At 37.4% G+C, this 15,055-nt stretch overlaps 1 protein-coding gene across 1 annotated transcript in view; it reads right to left on the minus strand.

The window, feature by feature from the left end:
* COMMD10 (COMM domain containing 10) overlaps window positions 1–15,055 on the minus strand; it is a 193,703-nt gene that overhangs the window by 46,684 nt on the left and 131,964 nt on the right. The gene's annotated exons all lie outside the window — the stretch shown is intronic.

Below are 15,055 nucleotides of genomic sequence, written 5' to 3' on the forward strand. Positions count from 1 at the left end.
AAGTAAAAATCCAGTGCTGCCCAAAAGCTACAGTGAAGTCAACTTATGCATTCTAAAATTTTATTTAAGGGGAATTCAAGGTCACAGAGGGATGACTGTTTAATGAATATTCTGATGTGAGCACACAGTAGTATGGTATAAGGGAAAATACACAGGTTTTGATCCCTTATGCAGTTAAGAAAAGCAATACATGACAAAGAGCATGAGTTTCTGGTGAAAGTAGTGCAGGTGAACTCAATGATCTATCCTGGCAGATTCCAGTGGGTACCCCAGGATGGTATGGAACTCAGCAATGTGAAGGGAAAAACTTTGATAATCTTTCAGTCAAAACCATCTCTCAGTGATAAGAATATCTTCATCAGTCATTACAGGGGATCTATTGTAGTGACTTCATAGTACCCCTCTTTTGGATTTAAACAGATGATGTGGCCTAGAAATGGTCAGATGGATTGTGGTCTGGTTTGAAATTTGTATCCTGCAATCTCTTACATTTTTGGAAAATGTTTATAATGTTTTTATAGTGGACTTTATTCTGCCTTAATAATTTCATCTTCTTCTTTTTTTTTTTTTTTTTTTTTAGGTAGACTCCATGCCCGGTGTGGAGCCCAATGTGTGGCTTGAACTCATGACCCAGAGATCAAGACCTGTGATGTGATCGAGTTGGATGGTAAACCAACAGAGCCATTCTGGCACACCTCTACCTTAAAAATTTCTAATTTCTTATTTATCCTTCAATTAGTAAGCTTATATGAATAAAATAATAATACTGATCTTTTGAGCTGACATATGTAATTTACCAACCTTCAGACTACATACACACACTACTGAAACACATATACTTCAGAAGGTTCCCTGAGTACAATGAGTTCTGTGACACCAGCCTTTATTTTTACTCTTTATATCCAAACTTACAACGTTTTACTCTAGCCCAAATGCTTTAAAATTCCATTTCATCAGAATTCAGATCTTCTGATAACTATGTAGTAACCTCTAAAAACTACACAGTGGAGGTTATTGGAAAACCAGATGCTTATATAATTCCAGGAAATCTATTTCCTTCTTGATTGTTTTGAAACCTAATTAATACTAAGATATTCTTTAAATTGTTTTTCTTTTGACCTTACCCTGACATAGAGACCGAGAAAAAGTCATAGGATTTTATTTTTGATGGAAGGGAATACTCGAACATTAAAACAATAATAACTTAAAAGTCAGAAATAATCACTATTTTCTTTTTTTTTTTTGTAAAGATCCCAAATTAAGTTGTCCAGGATATGAATAGATTAGAAGGTCAAATAAACAGACAAATCTGAGGTTTTTTTTGAGTTGAGAGAAGAGTTCTTTTAAAATATGTGAATTCCTGCATAAAACAGATAATATAAATGTGCTTTTTTATTCCAAAACACCATCTGTAAAAGGTTTAACTTTGGGACTGCTGATCCCCCATATAAGAACCTTTCTCAGCAAAGAAAGAGCTGGAGGACATGTATTGGGCTTAGTGACTGAAGTCATCATAATCCACAAATTTATGTGTTGGAAGACAGAACAATTCTTTAAAATACAGAAGTCTTTACTCAGATATTAAAAGAAAGAAAAAGGAAAAACAAACCCTGCCATTTTCCCCCTTAATATTTCATTGTTAGTTCGTCTTTAGTCTATCCAAGAAAATCTTACAGACATAAGAAAATCTTTTGACAAATGTATGATGTGAGGAGCTGTTTGGTGACTCATTTCAAGATTTAAAGTAGGGAAATAAAAAAATTAAATCTGCATTTTGGAAAGAATCAAGTATTTGCTGAGGGTCTGTCATGTGCCTAATTTGAGACTATGGCAGTTCTTAAATTATGAGTTGTAAAAATCTGGAAGAATAACTCCTACCTTATAGAGTATTTCCTCAAAGTGGTATCCAGTGAATTTGCAAATAAAACTTTTTGGCTGGATTGTCAAGGAGTGAAGTTTCCTACTTGAAAGTATATTTTCATTTACTTACTCATGTATTTTGAAGATCTAATTGGCTTTATTTTATTTATTTTATTATTATTATTTTTTAAAGATTTTATTTATTTATTTGACAGAGAGAGATCACAAGCAGGCAGAGAGGCAGGCAGAGAGACAGGAGGAAGCAGGCTCCCTGCTGAGCAGAGAGCCCGATGCGGGACTCGATCCCAGGACCCTGAGATCATGACCTGAGCTGAAGGCAGCGGCTTAACCCACTGAGCCACCCAGGCGCCCCTCTAATTGGCTTTATTAAGTGATTCATGAATTGAGCCATATCCCATCCAGCAAGTACAGGGGGGCTCCCTCCTACATGATGGTTTAAATAATTTACTTGACAATGTTATTTGAATCCAAAAAGTTTGACATAAAGTATGGTGTGTATAAATCAGGCAATGCATAATATAATATAGAGAGGTGAGGAAGTAAAGACATATTATGTATTTATTTTCTATTTTCAGGTTTTTAATGTAAAAATTAGTACATAATAAATATTAATAAATTATATGTAGAGTGTGTATAGGGTATACAATCAAGGAAGGTTGGAGTAAAAAAACAAAATTTTCTAAGAATAACACTGAAGAAAATTTAATGACATTAGAATGGAGTTATTTCTTAAATAGGACACAGAATGCAGAAGGTTGAGAAATAGTTGAGAAATAAATGAGATATATTGTATCATATTACAATCAAAAATTTTTTTCCTCAAAAGACACCTTAAGACAGTTTACAAGCGGGCGCCTGGGTGGCTCGGTGGGTTAAGCCGCTGCCTTCGGCTCAGGTCATGATCTCAGGGTCCTGGGATCGAGTCCTGCATCGGGCTCTCTGCTCAGCAGGGAGCCTGCTTCACTCTCTCTCTCTCTCTCTCTCTCTGCCTGCCTCTCTGTCTACTTGTGATCTCTCTCTCTGTCAAATAAATAAATAAAATCTTTAAAAAAAAAAGAAAAAAAAAAGATAGTTTACAAGCAAGCCACAGAGTAGAAAAAGAGAATTTCAGCATACACAATCAACAAAAAGCCTATATCTAGAGTATCTACAAATCAGTACTAAAAATAAAGCCACTTGATAGATAAATGGACAAGGGATGTGAAAAGGCACTTTTTATAAGTGGTTATCTATGTAGTCAATGCACACGTTCAACATGGACTCACTGATAAGCAAGGAAATGCAAACTACAAGTTCCATGTGACACCGGTCTACAAACTCACCAGAAATTACAAACACAACAATACCAAGTTTTGAAGAAGATGTGTAGCAACCTCAGCTCTCACACACAGCTGGTGGGAAGTGAACTGGGAGAGTCACTCTGGGAAACTTGACACAGGGCCGTTGACTGTCTACTAAAATTGAACCTGTGATCCAACAATTCATGTCTAAGTACATACTCAACAGAAATGCACGTACACGTGCTCCAATCATGGTACAGATTCAAATTCCCATCAGTATAGAAAATGGTTAAATCCACTCTGGTACAGCCCTATGGTGAAATACTACTATGCAGCTAGGGACAAAAGTAAAGGTATACAAAATATGGAGGACTCTCACACAAACTTGGGCAAAAGGACCCAGAGACAAAACAGTACATTCTGACTGATTCAATGTGTATGACGTTTAACAAACAAACAAATCTAATCCAGCATATTAGAATAGTAGGATAGGTGGTTAACTTTGGGAGCAAGAAGGGGTAGTGGTTAGAAATCAGTAATAGGACTTGTGGGGATGCAGATGTTTTCCTTCTTCAGTGGGTGGTGGTTACACAGGAATATTCATTTTGTAGTAACTCACTGAGCTGTAGGTATGCTATACTTCACTAAAATATATGGACACCAAAGGCTACCTTTAGCAACTTCAGTCTCAAGATAAATTTATTGTTTTCTTAAACAATGGGCAAAGTTTTCTTCTGATTTCATAAAACCCGAATGAGGGGGGAAAGATAAAAGTATTTTAGTATAATTGCTAAAATGTTCTCATTTTTTAAAAAATCATCATTAGGAAGTGTGTTTTAAAATTTTTATAGAACTGTCACTGGAAACTTTAAAGTCTTCAGAGAAACCAATACAGAAGTAATAACAGGTGAACATGAATACTGGGGCAATTATTTCAATAATCCAGAAACGAGCGAGAAAGCAGATAGAATGAAATGTTTTTCACATAAAAGAGTCAAGTCGTATTTAAAGAACTGCTTAAGGTATGTATGAAAACAACTACTTCTGAACTGAACAACACTACTTCACACTCCCTCCAGAGCAGAGAAGTTATCTAAATTAGTTGTGCTCAACTGTGTCAAGCTCAAGAGCCACTTCAGACTGAGCTGAATTTTTCTATGGGAGCTGGAGAGCCACAGACTTCACTGCCACATTCTGAAGGGTTTGTCCCTAATGGCATGTCAGGATTGCATACTGTAATTATTTTAGAAGTTTGGGATATAGTTACATGTTTGTTTTGTTACCAGCAGCATGTCAGCTGCCTTTTGTGAATAACCCACTGGCATAATGGTCTGAACCAAACTGGGCTGAACCAAAGCAGGTCTGATCAGAAATGGAAGGTTTCAAACATGTTATGAGGTACAAGTCTTTAATGGGTTTATGGAACATTGTTGGGACATACGAACTAAATCTCTCTGTCCTAAAGGAAGTTTTTTTTTTTTTTTTTTAAAGATTTATTTATTTATTTATTTTTTTGACAGAGGGAAAGAGATCACAAGAGGCAGAGAGGCAGGCAGAGAGAGAGAGAGGGGAAGCAGGCTCCCCGCTGAGCAGAGAGCCTGATGCAGGGCTCGATCCCAGGACCCTGAGACCATGACCTGAGCCGAAGGCAGAGGTGTAATCCACTGAGCCACCCAGGCGCCCTTCTAAAGGAAGTTTTTTTATACTGAAGTGTCAAAATTGTCCTAAGAAAACAAAGATAAAACAAAATGAGTTAGAACAGAATTCAATCCACAGTGTCAGGACCAGTACTCTGAGCTCAAAAGAACCTTAGCATAAATGTTCACACACACACAAAAAAAAAAAAACCCTTGGAAAATCTGGAAAAAAAAAAAAAAGACAAACACAAATTTGATGATGTTGAATATTTTCTTAGACATAAGATAAAAGTATGTGTGCCGGACACCATTAAAATTGCTTTATACATGTTAACTCCATCCTCAAGTAACCTATGAGATAAGGCATGAGACATAGAGATGTTAAGTACTTGTACAAGGTCACAGGAATAGTATTGGAACCCAAGTAACTGGATCGTAATTCCATGCTCATGCTGGAAGAGACTGGTCGATGCTACCAAAAATGTACACCCATACGAAGTATGGAGCACAGCAGCAATTACTATACTCATCCATTCGGAAACCATTTATTTATGATGGGCCAGGCACTATTCTAGGTTGCTTAGAACGTAACAGTTTATACAACTAAAGCTCCCCACTCTCACGGAGTATGTGTTCCAGGGGAGGCTAACAGATAATAAACAAATATGTAATTTATCTAATAAAATACATAGCTTGTCTGAAGCTATGGGGCATGGGGTAAGCTAAAAATATGGTGAATTATTAGTTCCTGAGGTAGACCGGGAAGGTCTCACTGATAAGGTGACATCTGAATAAAGATTCAACAGAAGTGAAGGAATAAATCATAGGATTATCTGGGAGTAGCACATTCTGGACAAAGAAAAGAGTCCCTGAGGACAAAGGATGTATGGTGTCTTTAAACAACGACGAGGAGACATTATGACCGGAACACGGTAAGCAAGAGGGAAATTAATGGATGACTGATTAAGAGAGATAATAGTGGGACACATTATAAAAGGCCACTGTTAGGATCTTGGCAACTGTTTTAAGATGGGAAGCCATTTGGGAGATTTGTGCAGAAAACCAAAATGCAAAATATTTGGGGTTATAAGGGCTTTGTATGAATCCATGGTAACTACAAAACTGAGGTTTTACCTTATCAGAACAGGGGAAGAGTAACAAACAAAAATAGGGGGATGGTAATAAGTAAAGTGAACATGTCCCAAGGGCCAGGGTCCCTTTTGGCAGTAAGAAAGGACTCGAGAAGAGGGTAAATTCTCATTGGCACTGTGGCTGGAAGATGGGACTGATTCAAAATCTGCTATGGATGCCAGGTTGACAGTGGAGGCAGAAATAAGGGGAATGCAGAGTCAGCAGCACCAGAGTAATGTAATGAATTCCTTACAGAAATATTCCCAGGGAAACACGGAGAACGTCATTTGGACAACTTTGCTAACTAACAGACACTCTTAAGTAAGGCACTGGAAAGACCGCCTGTTCTAAAAACAAACAAAAAAGTATTGGATAGCACTGAAAGGGAAAAACCACTTCAATTTTGTAACAATCATTAAAATAAGGTCATGAAAACAGGAAAATACTTCACATATAAATTCTCATGATAGCAATAATCTAATGCATATGGCTTTGAAGATGGGCAAAACTGCTACTTTAATACAATAAAATGGATGAATAAGGAATGACACAGACTGCTTAGGCAAACATATTTGAAATGAAGTAAAGCTCAGTGTTCAATGAATAAACTATTGAAGGGTCCAGTAATGATGCATTTAAATAGGGCAATTTGGCTGGAGCTGTACTCATCTGTAAATAATTTAAACACAGATTGAGTTATGAACTAGCTAAAAAGTCGTAGGAGTTCTAAAAACATACCTAACAGGATAATTTTGTCTTTAAGGTGAAGAGAGCTGATTTTAAAAGGGTCTCAGAGCCCCTTTTGTGATGAGATCCCTTAAAGTATAAATGGTTGGCAGACCACAGGAAGCAGCTGATGTGGAGCCTTGGGGGTCCTGGGTGAAAAGGGCTAAAGCTCTCCTAACCGGCCACTCAGAGAAGAGTCCGGGTCACAGCAGTCTCTAACTTTTCGTCTTGCTTAGAAAACCCTCACTCCGTCTATCCAGCTGTCTATACCCTACCAGTGAACTTCAACCCCGAAGGTACTATTTGTAAGAGGACACACACATCAATCATTTTGTGTGATATAATTTCAGATCTGTGTTTTTTCTTAAGTATTTTATGTACAATAAACATTACTGTCTATTTTCTTCCACCTGTGAAATGTGCCAGAATCTAGTTATCTACTTCTTTTTTAAACAAAAAACACTGACAGAGTTAAGAAGAGACAGTGCGGGCTGATAAGCAGCAGCTCATCATTCAGAAACACATTAAATGGAGATAGTAAATACTTTTTAATCCCTTAGAGGGGACTCTCTGGCCCTGCAGGATTCTGAATTGTAAAAGCTGTAATTCCGTGTGGCTGCTAATTGTGGGAATGCTGCTTGTTTCTTAGATGGTGAGCATCAATCTGACTCCGTTGCCTTCTCGGACACCTGCAAAGCTGTCACATACGGATTTCAGGTGTTTTACTTTCCTATTACACTCCTGGGCCTAGCTTCACCGCTTCCTGGCTCTCTTCTCTTCATCTTTGGAGATGCAACTTTCAGAGTTTTTGCACGTCCAAGTTATCTTTGTGTTCACACTTCATGGATAGTTTGGCTGGGTATATCCACGTCTAGTTTCAAAACCAGTCCTATATAGAGCCATAATGACCTCTCCTCCTTATGCCACAGAATTCAGGGTTGCTGATGACTTTAACAGTTTGATTCATGTTCTTTTGTTGGTAACCTCTTTTTTTGCTGCTTTGGAATCTCTTAAGATTTTCTTCTTTATCTTTGGCGAACTGAAACTCTTAAGAGCATTTTATTCATTTTATTCTCCTGATACTTGCTTAGCCCTTCCACCTGAAGATTAATAGTTTTCTTCAGGTCTTGGGATTTTGTAAAAATGGTTTTTTACTTAACTTCCTATCTGTAGTGCACATACATTATTTGTGCATATCCATTATCTTTGAATAGCCTTCTGTGTTTTATTTCACACATTATGTTCTTAAAAAATAAAAATATTACACAGTATGTTGGAAAGTGACAGACGGTAAAGTAGAAAGTCCTGGCATGTTTGAGGAACAGTAAAAAGGCTAGCATGGCTAAAGTGAACTGAGTGAGGGGGAGAGAAAAGTGGAAAATATAATGAGAGAAGAAACCTTGAGGGCACCACATCATTTAGGATTTTGTAGGCTAATATACAGACTTCTCAGTTTGAGTGAAATGACCAGTCTTTGCAGGGTAAAAAGCACAGTTAAATTGTGCATTTCCTCTTTCACTAGTATTCTTAAAATAGATTTAATACTCCAGTTATAAAAACTATGTGATTTATTTTTAATTTATTTCTATCATAAGCCCAGAAATTTTGAAAGAGAATACCACACCATGCTTTTATTCTAAATTGTAGTGATGCCAAAAAAAATTATATGCAAGACTTATAAGCTGAAGTACTCTTAGAAAATTTTTCTTTTTTTAAGATTTTATTTATTTATTTGAGAAGGAGTGAGAGAGGTCATAGAGAGAGAGGGAGAAGCAGACGCCCCCCTGAGCCTGGAGCCCAATACAGGGCTTGATCCCAGGACTGTGAGATCATGATCTAAGCCGAAAGCAGACGCTTAACCAACTGACCCACCCAGGTGCCCTCTTTTCTCTCTCTTTTTTTTTTTTTTTAAAGAGAGAGAGACTTTGCATGACTGTGCCCAGCACAGAGCCCAAGCGAGGCTCGATCTCAAGACCCTGAGATCATGACCTGACATCAAGAGTCAGATGCTTAATGAATGAGTCATCCAGGTGCCCCAGAAAATATTTCAATCATGTAAGTAGCTATATACCTAATTTGCTTTTGATTATATGGTCAAATTATTACTTAGTAAGGTTCAGTTGGTTATATTCACTTTTAAAAATGCAATAAATACGTACTGCACTTGTTCCAAGTCAACACTATTGTTAAATCGTTTGTATCCTCATTTGTACTAATACGATCAGTTCCTACTGAGAAGAGTGAGGTTAACAGTCAAATTCTTGGTTGTGATTAAATGACAGCAAAGGTAAGGGGTGTGAAGATAATCTCATTGATATTTCAAAGTAATTTTCTTAGTTGTAATCCAAGTAAATTTAATAAGACTAAAAATGATCTGATCCTAGCATGTGACAATCTCCTGTTCTGAATAAATTAATATTATCTAAAAATCAATATGGCTCATGTTGCACACAAACAAGGCCTGTAAATAGTAATACCCCAGAGTTCCAACAGGATGCCATATCCTTGAAGTTTTTAGGCCAATAAGAAGGCTCCTTCCTGGAAGAAATGATGCTTCTAAGCAAGACATTTCTTAAAATACTATTTCCAGAAGGGTGTGCAACCACCATAGTAAAACATTTTCAGGAAATTGTCAGCCCGATTGTTTACAGCATTGGTGACATAGAAAAACTGCCCAAATTTTCTGGAGCATATGATAATTAAGAACAGAACATTTTCATGATAAATAGGTTAAAAGCAGGAGTTTTCAACGAAATCTAGACCGGGCAACTTTGACATCTTTGATGACTGTCCTGACCACTTTCAACTGGTTTAATGTAACTTTAAAATGTTTCCCTAAATGTTACATCTGTTAACAGTTAGAAACCAGCTTAAATTCCCATTGAGTTTTATTCAACAAACCTCAAGGTTCTGCTCTGAGAACCCCATAAGCAAGTATCCTGTTTGCTTTAATAGGATTAGTAGTGCATTTCAACATTAACCTAACAGTTGGCTAAAAAAACTTTTTTAATGTGTACGTCCCCTAGGAGTTCACAGTCAACTGAGCAATATCGATTCTACATAAGGCATAAAACCCCATTTCTTCTGGAACAATATGAAAACCCAAACCCATACCCCTTATTGGGATAATCAACCAGGGAGAGGGCTGAACAAAGCACAGACCCAAGACTGTGATGGGGACTTACCTCCGACAAGGTAATAGGGTAACATTTAAACCAGTAATCATTTCTGTCATTTTCAAACATGGATCTGTTTAATGCCTTCACTTGTTTGGAATAACCATTTGGATGATCCCAAACTGATCTGAAGCCTTTGCATTTAGCTGTCCCACGTTTTGGTTTTGGTTTTGCTTCAAGCTTAAAGTTAATTCACGGCATCCTAGAGCAACATACTGCATCAACAAGTTGAATTTAAATAATAAATGTCTTCCACTGAAGAGATCAATATTCTTAACTGTTTCCCTTTAGTTAAAGAAAAGGGAACAGCAAAGCGTATTTCTAATGTCGGTCACAGATCTGTACTCTATTTACATTATGTCTCTCCGCCAAAAGTCTATACTGACGTAACTTTTCACACAAGGATCATTGTGAATTTTACCCACTCTTAGGTTAATTAGCAATCATCACAATACTTATTAAAATTAATAACAAATATTTTTAAAAATGGACCTCTATTTCACCCACCCAAAACTCTTATTTCCCTTCAACTCTGTCACATAAAAGTGAACACAGGACAGGCAGATAAGAAGAGAACAACACCGGGTTTGTCCAGGTATGTCCTTTTTTAGATTCAGTAAAGGGAAGACAGAAAAGCACATGAAGGAGATACGTAGGTAACATCGAGAAAGGAAGTGAATACAGGTGAATACAGAATACAGAGGCACCATGGGAAAAGGTAGATAAATGGAGAAGGAAATATGGGAAGAGAAAGGAGAACTCAGGAGGACAAAGAGAAAACAGAATGGAGAGAAAAGAATGGAAAGCCTTAGAAAAGGAAGTACATTTGAGGTGGACTTGGACAAATACATAAAATTCTGATGAAGTTGAAAGAACTTATCTGGTGCCACATTAATAAAACAACCTGAATTTTCAAATGCAAATTTTGTAAAGACTTATTTATTTGAGAGAGCAAGAGAGAGAGAAGCGCGGTGGGGAGGAGGAGGGAGAGAGAGAATCTCAAGGAGATTCCCTTCTAAGCGCCAGGCTGATGCAGGGCTCGATCCCACAACCCTGAGATCACGACCTGAGCCAAAACCAAGAGTTGGACACTCAACCAACCGAGCCACCTAGGTGCCCCGAAAATGTTTATTTTTAAAATGTTTCCTATAATCTCGTTTTTATGTTTAAAAAATAATGTTCTTCATAGCAATTTAGGGCACTGCCTGAAGTGACTATGATGTCCCAGAAGTGCCACTAAGGGGAACATAGAAAAAAATGGCCATACTGTTCAATTCTGGTAAGTACTGACCAATTCTGATAAGCACTGACCACACCATGAATACAGAAAACTGTGACTATAGCTACTACTGCAACATGTTTAAGTAAGTAATACAATATAATACAGTCTAGCCAAAATGAAACTAGAGGACATTGAAAAGCTCTACTATGAAAAACTGCAACACCAAAACTTGCAGGTGAATAATCAGTAAATTTACTAACTGGATTAATGATTGTATTTTATGTCAATGACATTCAGTCGAACAACAGCACTAAAACCTACTACCAATAGACTATGGCATCAACTCTATTTTAGACTTTGAGAGGCTCTAAGAGTAGGCAAAACCATTTTAGAGTATGGAGTGGTAGGGAGTAAAGTGTATTTATTCTGAATTTGAGCCACTCCAAGCCACCAACTTACGGAGCAAAAAATCAAATAACTAGATTAAAAAATAGATAAAGGAATTGAATAACTTCCCAAAGACATACAAATGGCCAACCATATATGAAAAGATGCTTAACATCACTAATCATCAGGGAAATGTAAATCAAAACCACAATAAGATATCACCTCACACCTGTTAGGACAGCTGTATTTTTTGTCATCAAAAAAAAAAAAACAAAACCCCAAAAAACAAACAAACAAAAAAAGAAAAGAAAAGAAAACATGAGATAGTAAGTGTTGGCGAAGATGTGGAAAACCTGGAACTGTTGTACCCTGTTGGGGGGAATGTAAAATGGTGCAAGTTCTGTGGAAAACAGTATGGATGTTCCTCAAAAATAAACAGACAAATAAATAAAAATTAAAGAAAAACATTAAAAAAAATACCATATGATCCAACAATTACATTTCTAGGTCTTTATCCAAAAGAACTGAAATCAGGATCTTGGAGAGATATTTTGCACTAATGTTCACTGCAGCATTATTCACAATAGCCAAGAGTCAAAACAACCTCAAATGTCCATCAACAGATGAATGGATAAAAAAAATGTGGTATATGGAATGGAACGCAGTATTTTTCACCCTTACCCACCCCCCCCAAAAAAAATCCTGCAAAATGCAACAACGCAGCTGAACTTCGAGGACATTATGCTTGGTGCAATGAGCTAGTCAAAGAAAGGATATGATTCCACTTATGTGAGATCTCTACAACAGTCAGACACCAGAAGCAGAGAGAAGAATGGCCGCTGCCACAGGCTGGGGGAAAGGAAAATGGGAAGTTGCTAAACACTAACTATCAAGTTTTAGTTACCCAAGATGATTAAGTTTTAAAGATCTGCAGTGCAGGGGTGCCTGGGTGGCTCAGTAGGTTAAGCACCTGTCTTTGCCTCAGGTCATGATCCTGGGGTCCTGGGATCGAGTCCCATATCAGGCTCCCTGCTCAGGGGGAGTCGGCTTCTCCCTCTCCCCCCCACCTACTCATGTTCTCTCTCTTGCTCTCTCTCTCTCTCTCTCAAATAAATAAAATCTTAAAAAAAAAAAGATGTGCATACGACACTGCATCTATCTACAGCCGACAATACTGTATTAAAACTTAAAAATCTGTTGAGAGATCACATGTCAGTTGTTCTTATCATTACTAGTAGTAATAATAATAATAACGATAAGTCTCCTAGACCATGAACACTCAGCCAACAATGAAGAAAAATAATAATAATAAAAAAAAACAGGAAGTAGTGAGGCTGCTCAGCTGCACAGCCTCCTTCCTAAAAGCTAAGCAGAGGACTACGCTCTTCAAGGGGAACTTTCTAATCAACACAATTCAGAATACCTGGACATTGGAAAAATAAACTATATTTAGAATACAGAGACTTACTGAGCGAATCTTTAGGATATTGAAGGAAAAGAACTAATACTAGATAAAACCTATTGAGGTTTATATTCGATGGACTGAGCCAGAAAAAGGGAGGAAAGTGTTCTTGAATTTACTATCTCATGTACCTAATCCTGTGTCTAACTGGTGTTGGGGTTGGCTCAACGACATTTTAAATAAACATCTTTTAAATTACCTTTTTCCCCCCTTTAAAATAATGAAAAATCTCCAATAGCCAAGGCTATGACACTCCACGTCACCACACAGAGTTTTACATGATACGAATCTATCTTTTCACTTGCCAGACAAACAGCTGTGCCTGTCTTCTGGCGCACCAATACACCCACACTGGATTATATATCGTCGTGTTTTGTTCTCCAGCTGTTTCATCTACTAATTGTTTGTCTCTCATATTAGATGATCAACTTCTTTGGGCCAAACCAGACTGCCCTTTTCCTTTTGTATCTTCCAGCCGCTAACACAGCGCTGGGCTACAGAACTACTCCGTGAATGCTTGTGGAATCGAACGGGACCCTTAATCACTGTCATTTCTGTTCTCTGAAGTACAGTTGAACAGATTTAATGCTGTGGTGCTGTCAGCTTTTTTTTTTTAAGATTTTATTTATTTATTTGACAGAGAGAGATCACAAGTAGACGGAGAGGCAGGCAGAGAGAGAGGGAAGCAGGCTCCCCGCTGAGCAGAGAGCCCGATGCGGGACGCGATCCCAGGACCCTGAGATCATGACCTGAGCCGAAGGCAGCGGCTTAACCCACTGAGCCACCCAGGCGCCCCTGCTGTCAGCTTTTATACTCTGTCCTGCTTCTGTGACCAGTGGGCTAGAAGAAGGCAAATTCAATCTTTGCATTTATTCAATCAATGCTGCTCCTGCCAGGATTATCCATGACAATGACAATCAATGCCAGTTCAAGTGGTGCGCTTTATTAGAAAGGAGGACCTGTCACCTGGAGCCCAAACCCAAAATACCTACGTACCAGACTCGTCATTGTTAGTCTCCGCCTGATCCAAAAGAAATGATCAATCCTATATATAAGTTCATTGCCTGTACCTTTCATTCTATAAATGGGAATTTAAAAAATAGTTAAAAAGGGATATAATAAAAATAATTGGCATGTGCTCTACGTACTGGCAATATTTATGTCTAAATGTGAAGGTCATGTGAACTGTAATGCCTATAGGCAGGTATTTATGTTACACTATTTTATAAAGAGATGAAATAATCAACCTTAATCCTATCACAAGCTGGGAGTCAAAATCAGAATCACAATTTTTTTAAAAAAATATTTTATTTATTTATTTTACAGACAGAGATCACAAGGAGGCAGAGAGGCAGGCAGAGAGAGAAGAAGGGAAGCAGGCTCCCTGCCAAACAGGGGCCTCGATCCCAGGACTCTGGGATCATGACCTGAGCCGAAGGGAGAGGCTTTAATCCACTGAGCCACCCAGGCGCCCCAGAATCACAATTTTTTATAGGAAGTTAATCTTCCAAATAATATAAGACCACGTCCCAATGCCTATTTGTTTACAGCCAATAAATTTTTCTTTGCCAATGCAGAAAGATTAAACTGAGCTATGGAGTAGTTAGTCTGTTTATAATCAGGGTTAAGTTATAACATGAAACTAATTGAGGAGATAGTCACAGTGGTCCCAAAAGGTCCTATTTTAATAAGCTTGAGAGGAAAAGGATCAGAATCCAGGCTTAATTGTTATCTACAATCCTACAACTCAAGAAAAATCACAATCTAGGCAGCCACGAAAACATTCACCTAAAGCCATAGCAGGATTATATCATCTCTTCAGATTTAATTGAAACTGAAAAAAAAAAAAAGCAGTAGCCTATTAATGGTTCTTTGACAAATCTATTTCATTATACCTTTTATATCTCTAATTCTTACTTGAAATAAGAAAAAATTACTATTTATGAACATGATAAATGTGTTATTTCCTTAACTTTGATTACTTTGCCTAAATCAATTAAAATTAAAATTAACATCTAGTTCATGTTATGCAAAATCAACAATCATGAATAAAATTGTGTTTTATTTTTCCAATTTTAAAACTCTGGCCTAGAATATAAATGATGTTAGTATCAAAATGATGGTTTTGTGGCTCACACTACACTAGATTTTAC

This window comes from Lutra lutra, chromosome 5 (assembly GCF_902655055.1).
Source record: "Lutra lutra chromosome 5, mLutLut1.2, whole genome shotgun sequence".
NCBI lineage: Eukaryota > Metazoa > Chordata > Mammalia > Carnivora > Mustelidae > Lutra > Lutra lutra.